General features: G+C 40.1%; 2 protein-coding genes across 8 annotated transcripts in view; both read left to right on the plus strand.

Annotated features, from left to right (window-relative positions):
- LOC119647243 (protein Shroom) overlaps positions 1–23,393 on the plus strand; it is a 780,388-nt gene that overhangs the window by 159,371 nt on the left and 597,624 nt on the right. The window lies entirely within an intron of this gene.
- Positions 1–23,393, plus strand: part of LOC119647244 — a 54,697-nt gene that overhangs the window by 25,582 nt on the left and 5,722 nt on the right. For 2 of the 6 annotated variants that reach the window (XM_038048110.1, XM_038048116.1), the window contains exons 1-2: positions 1,761–1,897; positions 2,040–2,075. The exons of 2 other annotated variants lie outside the window; for them this stretch is intronic. The gene's annotated coding sequence lies outside the window, so the exon portion shown is untranslated. Of the gene's footprint in view, positions 1–1,760; positions 1,898–1,935; positions 2,141–23,393 lie in introns of those variants that run through there. 2 more of the 6 variants (XM_038048111.1, XM_038048115.1) reach the window with 2 other exon arrangements.

Genomic DNA, 23,393 nt, shown 5'->3' on the forward strand with positions numbered 1-23,393 from the left:
TCCTTACTATTGGCATTTCTAAATCGGTTCAAGAACGGCTCTACTACGGGATCATGGTGGTCACGTTACAAGTGTGGGCTCCTAAAACCACTGAAGTCACTTTGAAGTCCCCGGAATCTTCATCTGACGCGTTGTAAAACGACGACTGCCCTTGCCAGTCGTCGGATCAATAGCTGCAAGACTTTTGTATGTATACCTCTTGGCTTCGCGAACAGTAGAAATTTTGTCGTAATCTCCACATTCTTCCCGTACCGGCGCATTCACAAACTTCACCAGACGGATATACCGCAACATAGATGTACACGGATTCTAGGGAGAACTTAAAAGCACCATCAAGGAAGTCGCAGAGAAGGTCGTGGGATACAAATCCCGTTGGTTTCATCGCGCGGTCACTGAAATCAAATAAAGCGTCGGGTGCGACGAGATTCTGTTAAAGCTGTTAAATTCCGATGAAACGGGTCTGATAAGTGCGATCCACCAACTACTGCTGCAAATTTGGTAGGACGAGGAGATCCCAGACGACTGGTGCAGTAGCATCATCTGTCCCTTTCACAAAAAAGGAGGGTTGACGTGTACCAAAACTTTGTCGACTTCAAGTAGGCATACGACAGTATAGATCGTGGAGTTCTGTACAACATAATGCTGCAATTTGGTGTACCAGCTAAACTAGTACGACTGACGAAGATGATTATGACCAAATCTACCTGACAGGTCAGGATTCAGAACAAGTTGACTGATTCTTTTGAAACATATACTGATTTGAAGCAGGGCGATGAACTGGCGCCGATGCTCTTCAATCCAACACTCGAATACGCTATCCGAGCAATGGATAGCAACACCAGCGGGACGCTACTCATTAAGTCGACACAATTGTTAGCGTACGCAGATAACATCAATATCATGTCTCGAAAACTAACCGACGCAGAGAAACGTCTGCATACTCTTGATACTGCTGCGAAAGAAGTTGAACTATTCATCAATGAGGACAAAACGAAAAAACTGATCCAATCAAGAAGTAGGACGTCAGTTCAGTCAGTTCATTCAACATCACCGTAGTGGAACTCAACATCGAATTCGTAGATAGCTTTATATCTGGGTAGCAGCCTGTTAAAGGCCACCAATGAAACTGACGAGGTCAAGCGACGGGTACAGCTAGCGAATAGGACTTTCTTTTGGGTCCTTCCCATAATAAAATTGAGGCATGTGCACGAAAACACGAAGCTCTGTGCATTCAAAACCACCATGGGTGCGAAACCTGGACCTTGATCCAAGGTTCAGAAATTTGCTAAACACATTCGAAAGGAAAGTCCTTCTGCAAATTTTCGGAACAATTCGCGAAGTCTCGAAATTCGTTAAAACGCCGTCAATGGGCAGGGCATGTCCCACGAATGAGGGACGATCGCATGCATAAAAAGGTTACGAGCGGAAGATACGTGTCAACGGAGTAAGACTACGAGGAAGAGCACAATGTATACAGGCGGCGAGCAACTATTGGACTTCCAAGATTGAAGGACGCGGTCACGCGACCAAGATAATTGGAGGACAACGATCCAGGGGACCAGGCCCAATAGCCCCAGTAGTGCCACAATGATAATGATGATGATAGGATTTGGTCCAGTCTTGTCTGGTTGTTCGTGTGTTTATCTAACAGAGCTCGGTCTGTCCATGCATGCAGCCGGGCTTCCAGTATTCGATTTATTTTTCTACTGTTTATAGCCAGATTTTCAAAGCAAACTTAGTCTTCCCACAGTGACATCCCTATAAAATCGTGAAATTGTGCCAAACTGATTTTTGGAGCGGGTTTTCCGGCATTAATAGGTGTTTACCTCAAAATATGGAACTCGGTCTTATTTTTCTTTGTTTGTTTTTTAGTGGTTTCGAAATACAGTAGATTCTTGTAAGTCGTAAGTTGTGTTCATAGGTTCAAATATGGTGAAGTTTATGTGTCTTGATTTAATTTATTGATAAATTGAGTAATTTAGAAGCATGTTCATTCATATTTGAAGAAAGTTGCTGAAAGTATTCTGTTTTCGTTGCAGGTGAGTTCAGCCAAACTAAATAACTATTGACCTTTGGTAAGTTATAACATTAACATTATACTGTAAATAAACGTAAACGACGCCCAGTCCTGGAGAAGATGGTAAGTGGTGCTTGAATTATAGGCGCGTATTATGGTGGTGGTCAGAATTTGGCAGGGCGTTAAGAATGTGGTCATTGAGACTGTGCATCCTTGTTGGTACAGAAGCTTCATCAATGGGTTTAGATGATGGTCAATTTTCTGAGGAATCTGTCTACCAAACTATGAACGTTGGAAGTAGGGAAGATTGTCTATTTAGCTGTATCTTCTTTTGAACCAACAGCAGACCCGACAGTCGGGTTACTGCTAAGTGGATGGCTGTTGAATTGAGGGCCAAAAGATCTTTCAAATTCCAGCGCTTTCTTTCCGTCACTTCAGATTGGTTTCCTGTTTATGATCAGGATGATATGCGATTTGCTGTCAGCCCTTATAACTGTCAAAAGTATCATGATTTCGTGCGTCAGATGCTAGTAGCCTGTCGAATTCATTGTCTTTTCTGACTAATAGTGCGCCTTTATTGATGTCAATTCGAATAATATTATGTCATGCCTCTGAAATATAGTAGAACTATGATTTCGGATTATCAACCATGATAGTGCAGGATTTCCATGGCGGGGATGGCTCTTTGTGCACTTTATTCATTAATAAGCAATTTTGGGCGTCGTGCTCAAAGGTTTGATAGTCATAATATGTGCAGCATTATTTCTGGCCTTGCCTTTGTAACTTTCTGGTGAAGCATATATTTTGTGACAGCTTTGGGCTCCTAAGAATGGATAAATTTTAAAGGTTTGCCTTACTCTTTCTCGCGCGTATTAACTTTCACTGGCTCGCCCCTCCTTTCTTACATTAAGGAGCTGTTGTTGCCTCTGATCCGACTGTAGTCAGGTACCACCCACTTGCATAGTAATATTATTGCTGCTCTTAATTTGAAATCTTAGGAGTTGACTGCTTTCGCACATATCACACATGTGAAGTTGCTTATATTCTTTCCTGAGGTTCATGATCCTCTGGGCGAGATGGCATAGTCAACTCCTCTAACATGCTATCCTCTGAGAGGTTTTTTAGGAAGTGGGTTTCGTTGGGGCCGCTTATTTTGAAGTGCTTAGAGCCGCAAACGAACCAGTTTCTATAATAACACGAATCATCCATAAGAATAGTGTGTAACTATTAACTTCTGGCTATGGCGCTACGTAGAGCGGCCGAATAGCACATGAGGTCCTCGGGAAAGCCAGTCCTTGGAAGTTACAGAATTTTTAAGAGCGATTCCAATGGTCGCATGAAACAATTTTCTCAATTCTGGTCGTAGATGACTTTTTGATGGGCTGCTCTGAGCTAGTTGTGACAGTGTATGCGCAACTAATGCATGGTGGCGATGAAGTTTATGGGGAAAATCAGGTTTTTAATCAGAATCCTCAGTATCCATCTTGCATACACCTTCCGGAATTTCAACTCTTCTTCTTCTTCTTCTTCTTCTTCTTCTTCTTCTTCTTCTTCTTTGTAGCTATTATACATAAAATTTAATTTTTGTGAATGGTTCGCTTAACCAAGACATTTGTCGGAAATGAATAGCCTCTCGCCCTTGTTTTCATGGTGAGTTTCAATACGGTTAGCTATGAAATGTTATGTTACTTTCGAATGCATTCCATCATCTATTTGAAACTGCGATGTAAGTATTGGCACCTATATGGGCCTGTCCAACATTAATTCTGAATGGTCCCTTTCCGCTGGATGCTGGAAGTTATGTACTCTTCATCTTCATGTTCAATATGACATCCTGAATATGAGGAAGAAAGGGAATCGCCTTGACTTTGTAGGTCCACATCAAAAATGATACAGATATAGCCGGTATCTATTACAGTAAAAGCAAAATCAGCCCTTAGTGAACATTGTCGCATATCCAACCCTGTAAATTTAGGATTAGGATTTAGGATTAACCAATGCTGGTTGCTCCCTTTATGAGAGGCATTCCGACGTTCTGCTACAACTTGATAGTACGTATTGGTTCCTTTGGTCGCCTGCAGGTATCTATAGTACGGTAGTTGGCAGTATTCCAACAAAACAATCAGTAACGTAAAGATATTCTGGAAATGATACTTTTAATATCCAAAATGGTAAATCTATCTAAAGGTAGCGAAAATGGCGAACTTGGCGTGGTTTCTGCAATTATAAATAATCAATATTCTGGGAATCAATGAACGCAAATAGGCTTAAAAACCTTGACGGTCTTGGCATTGATTCTTAACCCGTCTATCTTTGTCTGTTTTTCCAGAGTCGTTTAACTAAGGTTCATGAATTCATGGCGGAGCAAGCAAATGTAATGTGAAAGATTCAGTCATTTGTAAAAAAATAACATTGTCCATTAAACTCCCTCACGATTTCCTTAAGGAGCATTGCATAACTGCCGAAATAGTGCCAGTGATGCCATGAAGAAACGAACCGACCAAATTGAGTAACGCCAAGCGATGATACTGGAGAGCGCCAGTCGAGGCAGCATTACTGACCGGAACTAGTGGACGAAACTAGGACACATATGTATTAGGGAACTACATACTTCATTGTGGAATGCTCTACTATGCCAGCCAAAGAGTTGCCATTGCATTTTGCATGTTTCCAGATTTCCCTAAGCTAGGTTAGTTTTGGTTTAACTAATCCGCGGATTATTAGTTACATCTTGGAAGAGGGAGAGAGTATTGTTTATACGCATTATTTTGTTTACCTGAACGGTATCTTCGTGTCTTTGAGGGACGCTATCTCCACATTTTCCGGGTTAGTGAGTCACCAAATTCTTCTTAGTAGAGTTTGCCAGGATTCTACCATAAGGCGGCATAATATAGAGTACGCTGCGGGTAGACATAAGTTGTGTTCGTAGAGAACGATGCAAGATATTGTGTTTTCCAGTAGCTTTCAGCAATATCTAGCAATAATAATACTAGAATCATATTACCAACGTGTGAACAGGGGCGTGATTCTATTGTAATAGAATCTGAATTTGATTTTTGTCCAAAAAACTCTTGACAAGTGGTTTTCACACATACTACGTTGATTATTGATTGAACCTCACTTACTACATAATCGCTAAATCTCTTATTAGTCATCAGGTATTCTAGATCGTTCAACCTCTGCAGTTGGAAGGTATGGGTGGCAAAAAATTCAGATACTTTTCTGTCTCTGCCAAGAATTCTGATTATCTGATCCGTATTGGCATAAATTTATTTTTCTTCCTTGGTACTTCCTGGGTCTTTTCTCTATTTATTTTGGGTCTCCTAAGCAAGTCCTTATGAGTGCTCCTTTGAAATTCAGAAGTGAAATGAATCCCATATGAATTAAGAACGAAGTAGAATACACACTTTCGAATGTGATCCACTATGGAAAAATCAAAGGTTCCGCAAATGCTATCAACATCTCCATGCTAACAGCTAGAGCCCTGCGCTGGTGTACTCTATTCCACAACACTATCCGTTCCAAACCTCGAAACTGAAGCACTTTTCATTTAACTAGCCACGAAGAGAAAGTGGAAAAATTGACTTCAACCAGATTTTTTTCTAACATTTCTGAACCGCAACCACACGGTGACTCCAACCAAGCTAACAAACTGAAAAAAGAACAATTTGTGATCATCATCTAGGTCTGTTGATATTCGCAAGATTACGCGCTAGGTCCGCTATTGTTCCGTGAATTTTACCTTTCATTCAGTTTGGTACACCACGAAAGGTACCAGCTCAGTCAGGTCGAGTTGTATGCTAATTTCGCCCAGGCACCAGAGGCAAGGGTTGCCTAAGTTCAATCGCGCGCTTCGAGGCCAAAGTTGGGAATGTTCTCTAGTCACGAATTCGCTCAGAAAGATTGAAGATGATCTCCTTCTTGGTGTGTTACATGATTGCAATGAAAATACAAATATTACAGACTCACGGTTGTACTTTTTTCTTAGTCGCCTCGTTATGGCTACGTGGTATTGCTTCAGTCCGCGAGAAGCCAATTTTTCACTGTCCCTTACCGCGTTTAAAACTTCACAACTCAATTGCAATAGTGAACTGATAAATTGATAAGCTCCTTTGACTGGCGAATTATCTGACCAAATGGTCTGTAACCTCAGCTTCAGAGCTAAGAGTGTTGGTATCTGTATCCACGAAAAAACTACGATACCACACGATTTGTTGTGTTTACAGTTAAATGGTTTCGGGCGAAAATTGACTTGTACATTTTCAATCTAAATCTCCAGGCTCTTCCATCGAAATTAGACTGGAAATTACTTTATTGTGTTTGGGTGTAAAATTGGAATTGAGCGCTAAGTGTATGTATTAAGTACTGTTCGGATAATAGGAAATTGCTAAAAGTATGACGTGAAATATTGGCTACTAATGGTAGTTTGCCTAGTTGGTCGCTGGATTCGTGCACTCGCTACCCCATTCTCTCAGCCATATTTCATACGATTCGAACGTCTATTACCTATATGGAAATACCTTGACCCAGTTCGTTTGCACTAGACGCTTAGAATTGATTGATTGGATAATCTAGACCTTCGTGATTACATCGATTATGGTTTTGTATCCAACATAATCGCTATTACCTATACGTACTTTTGTGGGTACCCAAATGTCTGGGATACGATGGCTACTTCATCATAGAAGCGTAAATCATATGCCCGTAAGATACTGTGGCCAAGTGTTTTAAGTAGGCTCGGAAGGATATCGTGTGGATGGAAATTGTTAGGTAATTGGTGTACACTCCTTTTGATCACGTACGGGCTAATCAGCTTGATAATGACGATTTGGTATGAGCAAGTCGATTATGTTGTCAGGCAAAGCAATATTCAGCTATCACAAATCTAATTTATTATTGGAGATTTTAGATGCATATTTGGTGGTAAACAGTTAGGGAAGAGACTGTAATATATGCATTTAGTAGGTAAGATTCATGAGCTGTTTCCGCATTGTATCGATGAGTAGGAGCACCAGTAAGACATACAATTCGATAGAGGGGCCCTGAGGATGGGTTTTGTCACAATAAGTAGGGCAAGTTGTAGATATAAAGATAGTTATGCCAACTGTTCTCTGAAACGGTTTAGTTATTGTCAAGATCCTTCCATAATGACATTAACTGATAATGCCTCTACAAGATGCTGACCCTAGTGAGTGCATCTTGGGTTAGTATCTTGTAGAGGCGTTATCAGTTAATGTCATCTTGTTTTCAGGAAGTAGAACAATCTAGGTGAACAAGGCTATTTCTTCTTTGAGTGTTTTTGGCTAGAATGACTCGAGAAAAAATGTTTGTTGTTGTTTCCGTTTTCGGCTAAAGCAAATTTATTCCTCGCAGACACTGTATTTCGGGAACCAACTGCTCCTTTCTTCAGTGTCTTATATTCTGTTACATTCTGTAACCGTTCCCTTCCTTCTTCAGTGTGTTCTGTAAGGGACAATTGGTTACACTCCGTATCCCATTGGAGAAGGGAACAGTTGGTTCCCGAAATACAATGCCTGCCAGGAATAAATTTACTTTAGCCAAAAACGGATAAAACACATTTTTCTCCAGATTTCAAACATTGCCTGATAGTAATGACGGTAGTTTTCCTTTAATCTAAAAAGGTGCTTTAAAGTTTTCTGTAGTTTTTACTACTTAGGTCGGATTTAATTGATTGAATTTCTAAGCGCTTATATCAAAACGTTAGAATTTCACTATATTTAGACAATTTATTTCAACGGCACAATGAACAACAACTGACGAAAATATAACTCGCAATAAGATAAATCCATACGGTGCAAATTCACATGATTTAAATTTTTTATTGCAACCATAACGTTTAGTTCTTCTCCTATGTTATGCCATCGGACTGATCATACAGTGAAGTAATTTGCCTTCCTTTACTTTTAACTTCAATCTTAAGTCTACAGCATACGCTGTGCCATTTTTAAAGGGTCGGAATCGTTCCGCTCATTCGATGGATACTTCCATACTAAGTGTCGAATAACAACTATCGCTGTAACGTTTGCTGCGGTACTATGCTCTCTTGTCCAGGGTAGCTATCGCATTGTCAAGCTGTGGCGTTAGCGGTGATCAAACAGGTAGTTCATACGGTCCCCGGCAGCCACTGGCAGCTTCCTTCGTCATATCACTTTTCCCGGCTGTGTATGTTTCCTCGGGAACTGACCCACCCAAACCTCCATCTAGACCCCCATCTCCCCTATGTCGTCCCGGACGACCAATTTTCCTCCCTTGCCTGCTCTACATTGTACGGTGAGACTCCAAATGCTGCCGACAATTCAACGATCGCTCCAAACCAAGTTTCGTGCACAATCTGTACTGAATTAGTGGCCCATGGCACGTTGGAGTCCAGATCAGTTGACGTTAAACCGATAGCAACACGCTTCATCTCCTGCTGTCATTCGGGACTCCTATGGTACTTATTTCAACGACCTGCTTCTGCTAGTCGCTTCACCACCAAAGCAACTCTTCATATCCGGACTGGCTTATACTATCTTTTCGGACGACATTTTTGAATGCATCAGGAGCAAAACCAGCACATCTTTGGCGCCTCTCTTGTGTTAAAAGCTGAGAATGTCATAAATGAAATAGATTCTTTCAAGGAGATGTATTCCAACAAATCCGACAACTTCTTCCGACCTTTCATTTGCTCGCATTTTTCCCCTTTTCCCTTACATGTTTGTAATTATATGTATTTCTCGGTGCTAAGTGAATTCATTTTTGTGTATATTGGTCCGGATGGCTCAAGTGGTTAGAGCGCTGGGCTGTCGTAGCGGAAGGTCGCGGTTCAAATCTCGCTGGGGGCAGAGGAATTTGTTATTGTAATTGGATGTCGGACACCAGTCGACTCAGCTGTGAATGAGTACCTGAGTCAAATCAGGGTAATAATCTCGGGCGAGCGCAATGCTGACCACATTGCCTCCCACAGTGTACTGTGGTGTACCGTTACGGTCTTGAATGAAGTGCTCTAACACACTTCAAGGCCTAGATCCAATATGGATTGTTGCGCCAACGATTATTATTATTATTATTATCAGCCCCTGATATGAAAGGAGAATTATTCGACAATAGCGAAAATTATAACTATATAATTATAACTATAAGAGAGGAAAACCATCTCTTCAGTTCATTGCTTATGGTGACTTTAATTCCTACGCCTATCGCCCCCAAACCTCTTGGATCTCCACTCCTCTAATTCGCCCTAACTCCTTCCAACTTCCTCTCCCATTATGCAACTTCATGAACACCTCTGTCTCAACTCTCCCATATTATGCGCAAGCTTGTTAAATTCAACCTTCGATTACCGCAAACCCTTTTCCTTTGTATCACTCTCAACCAACTATATCTTTTTAAAACTCAACCTAGCTACTCTGCCTCACTGTTGCTCTGTTATTAATTTAGTACTATGCTCCAATGAACGTCTCAAATCTAAAATTTACCGCAATGTCGTCCATCCTGTCCTATGGTTCTGAGTGTTGGCCGACTATAAAAGACAATGAACGGAGTCTTGCGGTAATGGAGACGAAGATTTTGTGTTGTACTATTGGCGTGATACGTTTTGATCACATCCGAAATGAGGTTATCCGCGATCGTTATGGGGTTGCATCGGTCGTGAGAGAGGCGTCTTCGATGGTATGGTCACGCAATTCGTGCTAACGAAAATTCACTTGCCAATATTGGTCTGAATATCGAAATCGATGGTAAACGACCAAAAGGCAGGCCGAAACAACGGTGGATTTATACGCTGGATGGGGATTTGAAAGCCTCAAGATTGCACCCAGATCAGGCATTCGATAGAGCCAAATGGCGAAACCGATCACGACAAGCCGACCCCGCTTGTGAACGGAACAAAGGCTGAAGAAAAAGAAGAAGTCACTCACTATGCTAGTTGCTTAAAACCTCTCAAACTCACTTGGCGGATATCCATTATTATGTACATCTGAGCTTTAATCAAGATCTTGAAGTAACCTCGAGAGCCACTGCCCTAATGGTATCGTCGTGCTTCGAGAATGACTGGCTTCATACTAACAGAAGAACATGTTCTGATTTTGAATCTACCCAACCCTTCTTAGCACCACTTAAACCTTTGGTTGGAAGCATCCTCGGTTGATCTGACCCTTTTCACGTAACCGTGATTGTCATGCTCTTGAAAAATTGAGCCCAAATTTGACTGATCCCTTTTCTTTGAGAGGCACATTGTCATCGGCACTGTCCTGCCTGTCTCCACTCTTAATCTTTCCTTAAACTAGGCAGAATAATTCTTGATACGTGTCGCGGTGGTTCAACTTCATTTTCACTACTCGATTCCAAGGGGATGTCGCTGCTATAACTTAGCAGGGCTTGGTTCCTTATAAAGTTTTTTACAATTTCCTCCTTGGAGGACGGGGGGAGGACAGCGTAGAATTGGATTATCTCTATATTGTCCTCTATAAATAAATCTAATAATCTGAGTGTAATTACGCGGTATTTCTAGCGATTAAATTATTTGAAATAATAAAAACTTGTTTCTCCTATTTATTTTTAATTTAATAATTGTGTCACTTTTACCTCACCTGTTATTGTTCTTTTTTGAAAAAAATGATGAGTTGACCAAAAAATACAGCATCAACTAATTTCGCTACCATTCGGACTGATTTTGCCTAAATTACACTGTCGAAAGCCACTCTAGATTGTTTTAGAAAAAAGTCTGCTAGACACCATGGTGAAGTTATCAAAGAGGGTTATATTGTGATAGGCTGTTTCCCCCATTGTGACTTTTGCTTGCCCGTCCTATGCTTGATGAGGTCAGCAATTGCCGCGGACAAGGCTTGCAAAACGATTGCCTTTGAAAAGTGGCTATGTAGTAGTAATACTGGATTTTAACTTCCAGTATTACTACCACATAAGATTTTAATGCAGCCATGTAGAATCGGATACTTTCCTCAAATTAGGGATCCCTAGATTCTCAATTCTTATAATCAGAAATGAGGTCTCAGAAATTGTTTTCTGATACTAGACTGCAGTGAGCCAAGAGAGTACTACGTATATCGTTATGTCAGGAGTTTATCAATGTTTCGGGTTGGGACCTTTTTTGTGGAACGTGTTGTACAATTTAGAGTTCTGACCGCATGAACTGTGTAAAGAAGTCATTTAATCGTCCTGACGGCAATTATAGTTACAAAGCCCAAGCATTAGAGAAGGCAATGGTGATCAGTTTCATCTGAATGTCAAACACCGTGAGGTGACAATCTTTAGTAGCCTAAGAGGGGCACTTGAATTACATGTGAAAGAATTCAGGATCGGGAAAGTAAACTGCACCCGAATAGCTGCGCATGATCTCCTATTTGAGTAAGAGTATTGGTCAACGCCGTAAATCAGAGAGGTGATAATTTTGCATAAGGCGCACCATTTGTTTGCAGTGTATTTAGAACAACAAAGTGTAAGACAGTGTGTGTCAAAGCGAAAATAATCTCTTCGATTTTGCACTACCTACACAAAAGAACGAGACTGAATCTGTTAAATCTGGCTGAAGAAGAAAAGAATACCTGAAAGATGGCAGCGGTAATGTAATTCTAAAAAAGGTCGTTCGAATCCTACACAAAATGTGCGGTTACAGCGGAGAGTTAATATTTCCTTTGATGTCTAACATTTGTGAAGGACAATGAGAGAGCTAATGAAGGTGGGTCATAAGATTTCACTGTTTAACCGAGGAGATGCTAAGGTGAACACATTTGCTTTATCGGTTGGCTACCCGCTCGCTAAAAAATTTTGTAAAACAAGCAGTGCGTCAAGGAATCATGCGTCAAGTCCTGGAGATACCACTTATCGATCAACAATCAACATTTTTTATTGAGAAGCTGCTCTGAATCTGGTATTATTTTCGAGTGCCATCAGGAGGCCTAATTATAATGGGAATACCACCTATTACGAGCTTACACATTTTTATTTGTCAACTCCGTTTTGTTGGGTAAAATAGTTTTCACCAAGAAATCTTTTCAGGTCCTTTTGATTCGTTTTGCTTCCTGCGGTTTTTCTGGTTGTGCTGTTCCACGAAATTTTTCTTTGGGCTACAAAGTGGTACTATTTATTGATCCATGTATTAAATCAAGACAACGCCTATCCGTTTAGCTATTAATTTCAGGTGCGTCTGTGATCTTTATTATCAACATTTAAGGGGTTTTAGCGCCAAACTATCAAACTCTTCCTTTTTCGCTTTTTTCTTAACGATACCACTTCCCAATACACCGTTTGTGCATGGCTGAATGATATGATAGAATAGTAAGAAAGGGTTTTAATTGCGCGCGGAGATAATATTTGCTTCCCAAATCTATTTCTATGACTGCACTTTTCTTCAGGGAACGCCCATATTTTATGAGTGCATTTCTCTTATAGAAGTTTGCCTGTTTTATAAAATGAATCTTTTAAATCGCTCTCCCGAAATCTTGACACCTAAATTCAACTCTCAAATCAAGAGGAGGAGGGGGAGTGGATGAATTTTGTGGGATGCTTTCAAGAAAATGCAAAATGAACTTAAATTCATATTCCCAGCTGAAAGTAGTTATTCTGATGTTGAAGTCTTAAGCTCAGTAACTATCAATTAGGGAGCTATGAACACTAAACAAATATTGAGAAGTTATCTAAGTGATCAACCAAAACGGCTTAAACATACATTGTCATTGAAGAGCATCCCCCTTCACATCATATTGCAAGCATGAGCCAACTTTAGTAGTGCCGCATTGTGAAATAACACCATTTTCTGTAGTGTCCAATTTAGCATAGTAGTAACTAAGTTGTAGATGAATCGGTTTTATAACCGACAACATGGAAAGAAAGCAATCGCTGTTACCCAAGCAGTCTGGTCACTCGGGATGGCGAAAAAGATCTGTATCGTACATCTCGTTAAACGCCCATATCAACGCAAACAGGATATTGAACACTTCCGTTGTGTTAATGAGAAGAACCTTACTTTGCTTACAGTATGACGATCCGCATCGGATAGATGGCGTGAATATTTCGAGCAGATTTCAACGAAAGAATTTGTCCATCCTCCACTTCTACAAATACTGCCGACATTTGGAGTAATTCCACCAGTCAGCGCGACTGAAATCGAGGAAGCAATATGAAGTCGGGGAAAGCAATGGACCTGACGACAATGCGTCTGATCTCTGGAAAGTCAATAGCGGGAAACCAACACTTAGGCTCAGTCAATTCTTCAATCGGGCTATTGAGGAGGGTCGAACACCATCTGACTGGCAAGAAAGTACCACAGTTCCAATATTGAAAAAGAAAGGTAGTTCAGCAGAATGTTCAAATTTCCGCTCGATCCGATTGTTGTCCCATATCGCGAAGATTTTTGAACGCATTCCTAACAACCATATTGACGACATCGTTTAAATAACCGTAAATCAAACCGGGTTTGTCAAGAACTGCGAAACTATTGACGCACATCGGGAGAAACATCGCCCTTTTTACAATGCATTTATGTATCTGGAAAAAGCTTTTGACTGTGTGCCACACGAATCATCTGGTAGGCTCTATGACAACACCTAGTACCAGAAGGTTAAATAGGTTTACCAAGATCCGAAAAGTAAGTGGCCGCCATGTCAAAACCGCTTCGTGCCTCTGTTCGCAAGATGATCTCGAGTAACTTGCCCAAAAATGGAATGATCACCTTATGCAAAGTTTAGTTTGAATCTGAATAAAACTGAATTCTTTCAATGGATCCCCATGAAACAGGCACTATCACTGACAGAATCGGTAAGTATCCAGAACTGAGTGATTTAAATATCTTGGATTAATACTATCAGCCAATGGAGAACTGCGTTGTGAAATTTTTTCAGGAATTTGCGCAAGCTGGATGAAGTGGCGTTTTAAACCTAGTGTTCCCTGTGATTGACGTATGAACGATCTAAAATTTACCTAAATGTCGTCCGCCTTGTCGCCCTCTATGGTTCTGAGTGCTGGCCGATTATAAAAGGCAAAGAACGGCGTCTGGTGGTAATGGGGACGAAGATGTTGTGTTGGACTAGTGGCTTACCACGTCATGATCTCATTCGAAGTGAGGATATACGCGATTGGTAGGGGCCTTCGATGGTATGGTCATGTAATTCGCGCGAACGATTACTTGCCAAGATCGGTCAAAACATCGAATTAGATAGGAAAGAACCAAAAACAAATGGATCGTACTATCATTAACAAAGTCATAGTAAGTAAAAGTCCTTCCATTCGCATCAAATAACTACTTTCTAAGAGATAAAATGTCAGTACCACGTCGAATTGAATATCGGGTATATTCAACGTATTTACACTACGAGTTATATATAGGTGGAACCATCGTGTAGCCAAATATTTTTACATAACGAATCAGAATCTTTCATACCTGGGGCGCCGAGCTTCCGGTTTCCGACTTTTTGGTTTTTAATATGCCTCAAGCTGGAAGACGAGCATAAAAACAAACCGCAACTTTCATTAAGGGTACCAGAATTCCAACTCGATGCTCACGATCAAATATCTCGGCTATTGCATCTTCACCTTTTGCGAAAATTGTTTTAAATTGCAGATATCCCCATTAATTTTAGGAAGTTTTTTGAACAAATTATATATCTGAGCTTATATCCGGTTATTGCTTTGAATTCTAGGAGTATTTATGCTTTATATAATATAATAGATTGGTATGTAGCATTAAGCACCACTATATTACATTACCAATTTTTTAAACAATTTCGTTAGTTGCAAGTTGGCTCACCGAGTGAAGCGGTGGTTGTTCTGTTACTAAGCGCTGGAGTGGTTATGTAGTACTTTGATGGAGGATCAGATAACTTTTTTTCTCTTATGATTAATTATAACCATATCGCAATATACTATAAATATGAGACGTTATCAATTAAACCTTTTGGTTGTAGCGAAATTCTGGTTCTCCGATCATCGAGGTTAAGTGCTTGTGAGGCGGATTAATACTGAGATGGGGCACCATGAAGTAGAGTGTCTCTTTTTGAACTTTTTACGTATCTTTCTAAAAATATTCCTTTCTTCTTGCTCCTGGGTTGTAACAAAATATACAGATAATGCTTTTCAAACTTCCTGATTTGATTCGGTTTCGTCCATTTTAGGGCATCATTACTACTTCTATTTTTAAGCGAGCTTCGGAAAACCTGTGCTCTTAGCACGGACATGTATTCAAAAAGGGATTTCTCAATAAAAAAATAAGATTTTATTATTTTAGATACATCTGTCTTGGCCTGAAAAAATATATAATATATATTACCTCGGTTCATAAGTTTTTTTTTGTAAACTGGGACAATATTGAAAAGTGGTCCAAAACCATGTTGTCTCCATTTACACCGATGCGTCTGTAAACAATTTGTTTAATTTCCTAAAAAGCATGCGTATCCGTTCTTTACGCCTTACGTACTTCCACGAAATGGGCTCAAAGAAAGTCCATAAAAATTGGTGAATTTCTTCCCGACAAATGTTTATTCAGCAAAAAAAGCCAGAACCATGAACGTTACAAACTTCACTTCATGTCTACAATTATAAAACGTGACTTCTCTAGAACATCTTCATTTGTTATTCATCTCCAAGAAATTTTTTCTCCAATGGTTACCACAAACGGACTTATTTCTGAGCAAACGTGGTCCCCATCATTTTCATCTTCTTCAACATTTCCAACATCATCATCAAATTACTACTACAAAACTCCCATAAATTTGCCCCGTCATTGCCCTCTGCGTTTGCGTATGCCCTCATGCATACATACATATGTAATTTAGTATATAAACTTGAACTTATTGAAAATAAAATAAATTTCCTTTTTTTTCTCTATTTTTTTATTTCTTTATTCATAACATTTCTATATGCAAACTTTCAGGGTCAAGAAAGCCAAAGTGCGGCGCGTCAAAAATGAAAACTTTCTAAACACAATGTCATACTATACAAATGGCAATAAACAAATACATTGACAGCAGTTATTATTCTCCATTCATGTTATATTAAAATCATTTCACACATAGTTCAGAGGAAATATTCGTTACTGATGAGTGTCATAAATAGGACTAGCTACACACGTATGTAGATGTGCCGAACAAATATCTTTTTATCTAAATATTTTATTTCGATAAATCAATCTAAATGAGTTTGTGAACGTATGTCGGAATGATATTCTTGGGGTTCAATGTTACTCATATTTTTTTGATAGGAAGGCGAAATGTAGAGCACTAAATTGCAACGAGGTGACTATACTCAGATGATTTACTTCTGAAGTGAAAGTGTGTCTGTCTCATTATGGGATTGATTTGATATTATTTATTGGATAAAATATTGATGATAAATTAGAAGAGGTGAGGCAGGTGAACGCCAGGAAGGCGATGGTAGTAGTCTCAATGTCAAAAGGTCGGGTTCATAGAAAATTTCAATCGGAAAGATATCAAGATCGAATTGAAAAATTAATTGAGTTATATTTAATTTGAAAAGATTGTCTAAAATGGAGAGTAGTATTTCACTTGTGCTGGTTGGGAAATATTCTGAGGGGAAAAAATTAACCAATTTGGGAGGACGGTTGAAATTTGCTTCGTAAATTGGTTTCACCCAACAGCACTTGCTCGGAAAGTAACAGGCGACGTATCTTGTCGCTCGTCTACAGACGTCGTATTTTGATGAAATTGAAAGTAATAAATATATAATAACAATGTAAGAAAATGATACCTATTGATTTATTTCTGAAAATAATATGCTTTCTCATTTCTCATATCTCACATGGCACATTCTGAACAGTTCAAATTAGAGATCAAAAACAAAGTCCGTTGGATCAGACAGCTTTGCCGGACTTTACAACAATATGCAAGGATGACAGCGCTTTACATAAATCTGATGGTAAAAATCCCGCCATCGAAATCACTGGCAACAACTCGGGTAAAGGTTGAATTTTCGGTGCCATCCCCTGAGGGGGTGGAAAGTTTATGGAGGAAGAGAGGTGAGGACCTCGCTCGAGCCGGCCAGTCATCTACCTACAATTATGATCCCTTAAATTGTTGTTTCCTCACTTCCTTTCATCTTCTGTGGCGACTTTAATCTTCCAATGCTCTCCTGACCCATTACTCCTGGCCCTCCTTCCCTCCCTAATAACTCCACCCACACTTCCCTTCTTCTATCCACTTTCATGTACACCTGTGGCGCCCTCCAGTTTAACCTATCTAGAAACTACTTAGATCGCACTCTTGACCTTGTCCTCCTAACCTTTCTGTGTGTTGCCGTTCCCAATCCCTTCATGCCCCGTTTTACGTTGCCCTTGACGCTCATCGTCCTGCTCCCGAGTTCGACACTCTCCTGTCGCTCGCAAGCCTTCCAAGTTCAATTTTCGTAAGGCGAACTTCGAAGGTTTGAACTCAGCCCTGGCGGCAACTGGCTCCCCCTTCTCTCTCCATTTACGTGGGACCAAGCACTCAACACCTTCTGTACCATTGATCTTCTTCCTTGTTACGTTCCCTCCTCTCCTAAGTGCTTACGCTCTTCCTGTCTTCTAGAACGTATGCTGACTTAGTTTTTTTCAAATCTCTACGTTCCTCGGTCAAATCCTTAATACGTAAGTCCAAAAACGAATATTTGACCGGTGTGGAAGACTCACTAAAGCGCGGAAACCTCAAACATCTTTGGTCCCACATTTGCAACTTCAGCTGTCCTGCCCAGTTATTCCCTCTGTCCATTAAATTCTCTGGCACCTCAGTTAACTCGCCACAACTATAATATTTTGTGATTTACTCTGCTGGTACTTTTCCTCAGTCTATGTTCCCCCTCCTTCCTCCGAATCCCTCCCGATAGTGGATGTAGCCTGCCTCGCATCGCCTTTTACCCCTATCCTTGTCGGGTTGGCAAATTTGATGCCAATGTCGCCCTTGACTACGATGGTCTTCCAAACCTCTTTTTGTTCAAAATTGGCAAGTCCATTTCTCTTCCCATATCTCTTATTTTCAACAAAAGCCTCGAAGAGAATCATTTTCCCGGCTCGTGGAAAGAGGCTCTCATCATCCCCATACAAGAAAGTGGCGATCGTACGTTTGCCGAGAATTATCGTCTCATTTCCCTCCTCTCCTCCTCTTTCAAAATCCTGCAAAGATACCACTTGTTTCCCCTTCAATCTAACCTAAACACTCTGGTTCGTTGGTGCTCGACTAATGGTTTAGCGCTAAACGACAGAAAGTGTCACTCTATGTGCTACTCTCTAAAATCCCCACCTACTTCTTTCTCCTAATCTCTTAACGGACATTTGTTATCCTGCTCAAATTCCACTCAAGACTTCGGAGTCACTTTCGACAATAAGCTCCGCTTTGAGACCCATTGCCTCGAAGTCACCAAACGAGCAGCAAAATTGTCAGGCTTTATACTTCGCTCCTCCTCTTATTCCGACTCCATCCAACCCTCCTTGGCTCTCTTCAATTTCCTCGTGAGTAATATCCTCGAGTACTGCCCCGTGATCTGGTCACCCACCCGTAACTGTGATTGTCTTGCCCTTGAAAATGTGCAACGTAAATTCACCCTTTCCCTCTGCTTTAAGAAAAGCTTGCCTCGTGTTGACTTCCCCTCCCGCCTCGCCTTCCCTTCCCGCCTCGCCTTCCCCTTCCCTTCCTACAACTGCGTAGATTTTATCTGGATCTATGTACTTTTTTTAAACTTTCCTCGGGTCTGATGGACTGTTCCGCCGCTAGCGACATCACCTGCGTCTTATAACACACGTAACGCAGACATTTCACTGTGCCCTTCGCAGAGCTCGAAGTCTACTTTCATTCCCCGATTCCTAGGCTTTGCCGAAATTACAACGCACAACAGTTTGGTCCTTTTAACTTCTCTACTTTTAGTAGTTTCTCTTCCTACTGAGGACAATAAGTAATTGGAGCTTACTCTGCTTGTTGTCCGTTAAATTAAATAAATAAATTAGGGGTTTTCAGATATCATAAAAAGTTTAAAAGTTTGGATGGGCATTACAATAGGAAGAAGAGAGAGAGGGAAATAAGAAGCTCTCTCCTCTCTAACCCTGTTAAAAAATTGCAGTGGCCATCTGCCCTTAAAAAGTTATGGCACCCCAAAGTACGGCTATGGCTATGTCAAAACAGTAGAGTCTAACTCCAAACTCCATCCCCATGGTATAGAAAAGTATGACCGGAGAAGGGGGATTCATTTCTCGCATCCCGCATCGAGAAGTTACGGCGTCATCATCATCATTATCAACGACGCAACAACCGGTATCCGTCATTATACATAACAAATCCAAACCGTTTCTGTTTATTTTCCTAAAAACGTAGACAACAGTGTACCGCGGTTCGACGACGCGATTATATTCCAAAAATTTTCACCAAATATACTTCTTTGTATTATAATATAGATAGTAGTTTGCCATTAAGTCAAAGTATATAGAAGAGAATGGCTAAGGCGTTTCCAGGATTTTATTTCCCCAAAAGAGCTCAGCTCAGCAAATTAGATTTCATAATTTCTATATACTTGCAGTATGCTGAGGTATTTGTATATTTCGTTTGAATTTGTACCTTCAATTTGAATAAAATTTTTGGCTGCATTCTTTGTCGTCGATGTGTTTTCCAAGAATTACTATTTCCATGCGACGTTTTTCCATCCAGTTCAGTAGGAATATCAACATGCAATTTGCTTTCATGCAAAGGATGGAATAAAGGATTAAATTCCATGCAAAGCCGCAGTGGGCTAAGAGAATCAACTTAGTAGATTCCCTGCCTAATTGGTTTCCCCTGATGTTTGCAAGGATTCCGATAGCTTCGTACCCAAATTCTTCATCACTGTTCTCAAGAGAATTATTCATTTATTTTGTATGCCTGCTTTACAACTGCTGTATCAATTGTAATCTATTCTTTACAGCCTATGGAGCCTTTTGCGCATCGTTTTGCTGCTTTAAAAAGCAGTTTCAAGTGATTAGTGCCAACTGAATTCAAAAGAGGTTTTTTGGTTGAAAAGTCTTCTCCCATAATTCTTCACTATTACTCGTTACTGGTTAAAAACATTCTTTTCCGAAAGTTGACTTAGATCTGGGAAACCGACTATGAATGTTTACTGGAGCCAAGATCTGTATCTTCTGCTCTAGGTCTACCAGAGCAGTATACGCGGACGACGCATTTGATTCATTCAATAGGTTTGTCAAATCATACGATACTTAAGTCATCCCCCCTGGTGGATAAGCATACTAACGTCAAAAAGTCCACGGCCGGAAATCCAATGTTCTGTTCGTCTTTGTGCTTGTCTCGGCTGCTGTAAGCTTATCACTTGCACTAAGTATGATAACAGTGCAACTGAAACACAGTCTGATCGACAACAAAAGTGTGAAAAAGAAAATAATAACAACGAATAGACTGTGATTTTTGTTTTGTATGAAACAAAACCTCCATCTGTCCATCTGTCTGTCTGTCACAGCCAATTTACTCGGAAACCGCCGAACCGATTGTCACGAAATTTGGTGAGAACATGTGGTCTGTATGCCCCTTTACATGCAGTGAGTAGCGTCATTCTGTGTTGAGTTTTAAGTGGGGCTTCCAATACATACATTTTTTTCACAAAGTATGATCATGTGGGGTATCAAATGAAAGGGCTCGATTAGTACTTTCCGAAACTGGTCTCATTTCTGATATTAGATGAAACATAGGGGAGTGAACGCTCAAAATGTGTGTCCCAAAAATTGAAACAGGCCTCGTTCTCAGAATCTACCCAACTGAAAAATTTGAAAAAATCACAGTGATGCATCGATACGAAATTTAGGCCTCAAAATATATCCCGTTCCGATATCTGCACAAATAAAGTTAATAATAGTATATTACCATGTTTTAGAAATTTACCGAAAACCGCCAACCCCCTAGACATTTGGCAAAGTTTGAATGCAAAATTTTATTAACTAAGTTATTGGAAGTCAAATTATTGCATTTCATGTAAATTTATTGCATTCTATGATCTGTAAGGCGTCATCATCATATGTGTGAACTTATTTGAAAGGCGGGGTCCATGGAGACATTTCAGCTTTTTTTGGTTTCTCAGATGGCCTCAAAGGCCGCGCCTCACAATACGACTGATTCAGGAGGAACTTTAATCGAGGATGCGATGTGTCATGGATCCTCCCTTTCGATTGGGGCATTCGGATCTGGAATTGTACTTCTTCGCACGCGCGGTCCAGCGGGTTTTTTTTTATTTCCTTCAATTTTCAGGTTTAGTTCGCGTGTTGTTTATTCCGATAGGCTTGCGCGAAACCCCGTGCTTAGCACAGAGGCGTGCAAGTATGCGCCGACGGAGCGCTTCGATGGAGCTTCAATATTTGCGGGCGCACCTTCTTTTTAGGCTTTTGGGATAGCTCTCCCTCTCAATCGTCTCCGGCCACTTAGGATTGTCTTTTGATCAACGCCAGTTTTATTTTGCATTGCAACCGATCCTAATGAAATAGGGACTATCACGTCAGTGGCAGTGACCTTTCCAGAACTGATCGATTTAAAAATCTCGGATTAATGATGTCAGTCTTCACCATTGACTTTGACTTTGACATTGACTTCCTTGAAAACGTTTGAAGTAAACATACTTCCTCTATCACGAATGATTCTGGTGCTATCCTGGAGACGACAGATTGCTTGTGCAGGCGATTCAAAATCTTATGTGCGGTGACCTGATAAAATATAGCAAGGCAGATTTCACATGGTATCTTCCTTGATGGCTGAAATTGACCCGACAAAGTTGATGTTGTTTGTATCCACATAGTCTGCTTTGTTGATTGTGTCGTTTAGGCTTCTTCTTGGCCACGATACATCCTAGAAAAGTACTAATACAAAATAGGCACTGAAGAAGGATACGTGTTGTGTCCGAAACACGTGTTTGCTACCTTAAAATAAATATAGTTAAATTGGAAACTTTTCCTTTTAATAGTTTTATCTAAAAAAAACTAAGGAACCAATGTACCTTTCAAGGTTTTCATCGATAGGCGCAGCTTGAAAAGTGTCTTAAAAAACTCATATTATGTGGGAACTGCTAGAAGCGCTTGTTGTCTTGCTTTTGTTAATCAAACGTGAGGGCCTCGTTGTTTCATTTTATGCCCATATTTTGATACACATCCACACTCATGCCCCTCCCACAAGCTTTCTTCTGACCGGGTGCCAAAGATCACAGAGTTAGATAGACTTGACATTCACTGTTATAAACGTCAGGACCAGTACCCTAGGCACACTATGTGGGTGGTGAGACTAGGCTTTACGGTAGGCATCAGTAGCCGGTCCGAGAAGCCCAATTAGTGTTGTGGTTCACCGTTTTGTTGCTACAAATTTAGACCGTGACTGGCGGTTGGAGTTCATCATCATATTTTTGTTCTCTCGCTCTTTCCTTTCTTTGGGCAGACCTTGAAGAGGATCCTTTTGTACTCAAATATTCTCCCTATCTTTTCAAAATTTGCTGAGTGCTGTGACTTTCAGATTACGTTTTTTTCTTATTTATTTAAATATAATTTTACGTTGATTCGAACCACAATTCCTAATTTATGCAAGCTAAAAAAAATACACGCGTGTAGAAAAATACCCACTTAGTGCAGATCAATAAGAAAATCCAACAGTTTTTTCGGGGATTTAGTGAGAAGAATTTTGAATTAACATACCTACATAATTGGAAGTTACCGGATTCACCTGTTTTCTAATTAATTTTTTAGCAATTTTCGATTGTAACTAATGAACAATGATCTGGTTGAAGCTGCTCAATTCATTCAAGGAGATTTCTTCTTACTTTTACCCCAATTGCGATTTAATTAGCGGCAATAGTTTGAAATCTACAACCAAAAGGTGAAAACATCCCAACCAATCAAATTTTCCTAATGGCTTACCAGTTAAACATATTAATTAACATGAGGTTGTGCTACTAATTTAGTGCATCGAATAGTTAATTCGATCTCGTAGATTTGAATCTTAGAGAGTGCAAGAAAGGAAAACAAAGAGGTTTTACATACGCTATACTGATACACGTGCTCTCCTGAAAATACTGTAAGTGGAAGTACATTTAGTGGCTCTGAAGATGAAGTCATATCGTCGGAATGTCCTTTCTAGCTTTTTTTGAAAGGATTGATTTCTAGGTCAGAAGCAATGAAAGTTCTGAATGGATTTCAGAAAATGGAGTATATTTTAGCATTTGTCGGCCTTGCCTCGGCAATGGATTTGTCCTCTTTTTCGTCCTAAATATTCAAAGAAAGTACGATTATGTTTTCTTTTCTGGCGGCTGTTTGACCTGCAAGCTTTTTTATGGTGTCCTCAGGGCAGCAGGACAATTTTATTAAAGTCTATTCTAAGTTCACATTATTTACTGGCCAAGAGAGAAAATTGTGGATTTTCAATTA

This window comes from Hermetia illucens, chromosome 1, assembly GCF_905115235.1.
Source record: "Hermetia illucens chromosome 1, iHerIll2.2.curated.20191125, whole genome shotgun sequence".
Classification (NCBI taxonomy): Eukaryota; Metazoa; Arthropoda; class Insecta; order Diptera; family Stratiomyidae; genus Hermetia; species Hermetia illucens.